Below are 5182 nucleotides of genomic sequence, written 5' to 3'. Positions count from 1 at the left end.
ATATATATATATTAAATTCAGAGGTTTGGTTCATCTCTGAGATTTCTTTGATGATTTCTTTTTGTTTATCTACTTGTGGTAATGGGCTATTGAAGTCCCCCACTACAATTGTATTGATATTTAATCTGGTCTTTTATGCTCCATATTATTTGTTTTAAAAAGTTAAGTGCACAGTTGTTTTAGGCATATATGTTTATATTTATATATTCTATTCCAATGAATAGTTCCCTTCACTAATATACAGTGTCCTTTTATGCCTTTTCTGAACAGTTTTGCCTTAAAGTCCACCTTGAAAGTAGAATAGCTACTCCTGCTTGTTTTCAAATTTCTATTGCCTGGAATATTGTTTTCCATCCTTTGATTTTTAATCAATTTCCTTTTGGATTAATGTGTTTCTGGAATACAGCATTATACTGGATTTTTTTCTTAACCTAGTCTTCTAATTTATGTCTTTTCATTGGTGAGTTGAGACCATTCATGTTGATTGCTATGAATGATAGGTAGTGACTTCTTCCTGTCATTGTATTTTTTTCTTGCAGTTATTTCCCTTTTTCCCCTTCTATTTAACTGCTCACTGTACATGATGCATTCATTCTATTAGGCCTTTTGACATTTTTAGCTCCATTGTTTCTTTCTAAAATACTTTTTTTTTTTTTTTTTAGTGTTGGCTTAGTAACTGAATTTCTTGGATGCTCTTTATCTTGGAAATATCTTATTTCTCCATTAATTTTGAAGGACAATTTTGCATGCTGTATCAGTCTGGGGTGGCACATGTTCTCTGTGTTTGAAATACTTCATTCTAAACTCTCCTTGCTTTTGGAGTATTTCAAACCTAAAAGTTATATCGTAATACCCACAACAGGAGGGTTGATCCTCACATGGATCAGCAGCTGCTCAATCCCTGGACTTTACCCAACTTAATGCCCAAAGCTCTAGATATTTATATGTGTCCCATGGAGGCGAGCATCACCTTTGGCTGCAAACCATTGGTCTATACCTATTCCACACACCTTTTTGAAATACCTCACAAGCTTCATGAATTGCAGTGTTTTCTTCAATATCTATTGGAAACAAGCATTATTCCCAGCCATAGGAAGCATCAGGAACTCCTTCCTATAATCCTTTGATGCGCCTCTTTCCCTAGCGTCCAGATGTTTCACCACATCCATGTGCTCATCAATCCTCTGCTGAATGCTTGAGGGAGCTTTCTCACTTCTTCAGCATTCTGCCTTTCTAGTTCTAGTTGCACTGGTCTCTAGTTCTGACTTCCAGTCTTCACCTCATAAGGTCTGATAGATTCCTTTTGCTTCTACTTCACCTGAGCAATTCTCTCACAGTAGAAGCATGTATTTTATTCAAGCCTCACCTTGTTCATTTCCCAACATCTGTTAGGAAACCCTGTCCTGTATTATGACTACTGCTTCCTAACCATTTTATATACTTTGTTCAGATTTTTATTTAGGCAAGAAAATAAATTTGATCATTCTGTTCCATCTTGGTTTGACATTATGGTATCTCATGTGTAATGTTTAACAGTGTCGATGTATTTTCCCCACTTACATTTTCCTCTTGTGATCTAGCCATCTTACAATTCCTCTTTTATTTCTTATCAATTGATATTTTCATGGTAAACCATTGTTTCAGAGTTTATTTTTGAGAATTATCATCCTTTAGCTCTCATTTAAAAAATGAGAGGGAATAAGATTGCTATGTAAAAAGTAACAAAGAAAAAGAAAAATAAGAATTGAATAAGAATAAATCGCGTGTGTGATGTTTGCATACCCATTTCAAAGAAATGATTTCACATATATTTGGAGGCAGGAATATGTTAGCCAAACATGTTTATCTATCATTCAAGTCAGGGCAAACTTTGGATACCAGGATTATGGCTTCTTTACCCTGTCATCTCAGTGTAAAGTTAGTAATGAAGAAATTATTGCTGGGTGGTGAATGTAGTGCAGAAGTTAGTGGAGGTAGACAAAGTAGTTGGAAAGATGCTGTCCCAGCTTGTCATTACTTGGTTTTGCAAAGAAACATACAGTGTGCTAAAACCTTGTAGTATTAGATCCTGGTGGAGTTGCTTTGTAGTAGAAAAAAGAACAGCCTTCAAAAGGAGAATGGAATGCCTGGAAACTGGGGTGGGTTAAGGAGATTAGAAATGCAAAGAGAGTTTTGAGGAAAAGAGATTTGATGTCCATCTATTAACTCATTCACTGTTTACTGTACTGGGTCTATCATTGTGGGATTTTGGCTGTTATTAATTCATTAAAATTTTTGGATACATCTTTCATATTGTTGCAGAAAGCTTCCTACTTGGAATTTTATAAAGTATTACAACTAATAGAGATCACTTTGATAATCTATACAACTTTTTCAATCAGATTTAGAAAAAAATATTTTCCTTAATTTCTGGAACAATTTTGAAGTTTATTCATTGTAAGCGTAATTCACAGGGTTTCTAGAAAGAAATATCTATGGAGCCCACAGACCAGTGATTCAAGTCTTATTAACACCTGACAATTTCACTTCTGATTGTGAGATATTCTTTTCGGTGAAGCTGATAACGTCTAATGTTTTTATCAGTTGACAGAGTTAAGAAATACAGACTTTTCTCCAAAGAGTAAAGAACAATTGAGATAATTAAAAGAAAGCTTGTTTCTTAGAGGTGGACTCCCTATTGTTAAATTGAAATAGAATGTGAAGCTGTCAAAATCTCTTTTTAAAGACTCGATAAAATTAAAAAGTAGGTAGACAGATTTTCCATCTATTCTTCCTACAATGCACTTACAGCTTCCATCATTAATGCTCTACACTAGAGTGGCACATTTGTTCCAACTGAGTAGACATACTGACACATCATAATATTCCAATGTCCATAGTTTATGTTACAGTTCATTCTTAGTGTTTTATCATTGGGGGTTTTTTTTAGATGAATAGAAAATATTTCAAATAAAGGAGGGGAAAAGGTAACTTTCTACATTGTTTTCCATTGAATTTATTGGCACATTTTAGGTATATAGTACAATTACATTCATCACTGGGCCATACTCTTAAGTGAAATAAATGGGACAAACGTGTAAATACCGAATAGTTTCTCTGGTGTCAGACATTTTTTAAAATGAAAGTAAGATGGAATAATATATTTAAATCCTCACTTTTTTTGCAGTTGGTTGAGATTATCAAAATACATGGTAATTCACTATGCTTTTGGATGACTTGCTGATAAATACAAGACTTAAAAACATAATGGGAAACAGTTCATCTCTTTGAGAGTTGTGGTGTCAACTTGAATAAAAAATGCCTAGTAGATTAGTTGAGCAGAATTCTGGATGACTGATTTACTGAAGAGACCCACCCTGGGTGTTGGTGGCATCAACCAATAGTGTTGTAGCTTGGGTGGAATAAAAAGAGAAAGAAGAAAGAAGTGTTGCTTCTGTTTCTTTGCAGGAGTTCCAGAATACACCATCACCTTTGGGCATCCTTTGCAGACTCTTCAGCCTTCCATCTTAAACCACGGGTCTTCCTGAGAGGGACTCACGTGGGACTCTGCAGTTAGTCCAGGCCTTTAACTTTGGACTGCATTTTCCGACACACTAGCAATCAGCGCTTTTGCTTTCTTCTACATTTGACTCTGTAGGCAGCCATTATATGACTACCTTGTAATTATATCTATATCTATATCTATCTTTGTCTGTTCCTCTAATGAATCTTAACTGATACAGTGTCCAGTGTGGAAATGGAAGTCTGAGAACTTGAAGCATGAGAAGAAGTAATTAAGAAGAGTATTTAGGATTTTATTGTAATTTCTGAGAATCTATTCCTATCTATATCTCTATATCTATACCTATCGATGCATCTATGTGTCTATCTATGTATCTACCTATCTATATCTTATAGAACTTGTTTTTCACCTTGGTAGTATGTGTGTCTTAGCGATGCAATGAAAGTCTTATTGTTAATGTACAATTTCTTCTACTATATAGAAGCCTAATAGATTATGTATTCCTAGTTCTTAACCCTGTGCTAAATCACAAAATAAAAGTGCAATGAGTGAATAGACAAAGATTTAAACTCACCTCAGATAATGAAAGTGAATGAAAATAAAAGAAATACTATGAACCTAGTGTTAGAGTCTACATGGCAAATGAAGCAATATTTAGGTCACATAATGATATCCACAAGGAGGAAGTGCAGGTGGATGTGATGTTTCAAATGAGGAGCTTGGGTACTTTGAGAAGATGAATTACAATTAGAAATCTTATGAAAAGATGGTTGTGAATACAATAAATAGAAACCTTGTTAGCTTTTTTTAGGTAATGGAAAAGAGTTGCTTCAGACTGACTTTCCATATTCAAAATACTGTAAAGAATTTTCAATTGCAATAGAAAATCTAATACTGCATTTAAAACTAAGTGTGTTGGGCCCTTGGCCAAAAGGTCAGTGTTGCTGAAATATAGCTTTAAATATTACTTTTCTACTGCCAGTTGTGAATCTAAGAAACTCTGAAAAAGTGCTCTGTGATTTTCTTAAATGACAATGACATATTTATTGGGTTTATTATAGAGGTGGGGATTTAGAGTTTATGACACTCTGCAATTCATCGTGACAACTACTTATTCTTTAAATTCTTTTGTTACTCTATATAGAAAATTTTTTTTAAAAGTTCTGAGTTTGGTCTTGTACGTTTATCATAAAAGGTATCATTTTCTAGACTCTCATTGGGATGTAATGATTTATCTCATTGCAAAAACAGCATCATTAAAAGAGAAATTCTGATCATTCTGTCACATGGGTATTTTTTTCTAGTTTTCTATAATGAATAAATCAATCATTTAAATAGTACTCCTTAAATAATCAAAAAGTTTCTGCGTTCTTCTTTAGCATCAGTTTAGATTAAGACAGTTCAGTATTTATTTCACATGCATGGACTGTATCCTCAGGAGAAATGAAAAGAATAAAGTTATTTAAAAACAGAGTATGTAGTTCCCACCTTCATGGAATTTGATATCAAATAGAAGAACAATTAATTGAATTGTATAAGTAATAATTTAGTTATAGCTTTTAAGGCATTATGAATATATTATAAATATTTACACAGTGCTACAGATGTTCATTTTAGGCAATAAAGATTCGAAGTTTATTCAAACAGAAAGTATTAATGCTTGATGTGGTTGTGGAATAA

The 5182-nt window shown here is 33.5% G+C and overlaps 1 long non-coding RNA gene across 1 annotated transcript in view; it reads left to right on the top strand.

Moving 5' to 3' along the window:
* Positions 1-3627, top strand: part of LOC104848780 — a 53195-nt gene extending 49568 nt beyond the window's left edge. Inside the window, exon 5 of the long non-coding RNA XR_776523.2 lies at positions 3448-3627. This is a non-coding gene — a long non-coding RNA (uncharacterized LOC104848780). The remainder of the gene's footprint in view (positions 1-3447) is intronic.
* Positions 3628-5182: the final 1555 nt, after the last annotated feature.

The sequence above is a fragment of the Fukomys damarensis genome, unplaced genomic scaffold (genome assembly GCF_012274545.1).
Source record: "Fukomys damarensis isolate Sample0158 unplaced genomic scaffold, DMR_v1.0_HiC HiC_scaffold_2, whole genome shotgun sequence".
NCBI lineage: Eukaryota > Metazoa > Chordata > Mammalia > Rodentia > Bathyergidae > Fukomys > Fukomys damarensis.
The sequence above is the reverse complement of the archived record's forward strand: the minus strand, read 5'-3'. Positions and strand labels throughout refer to the sequence as shown.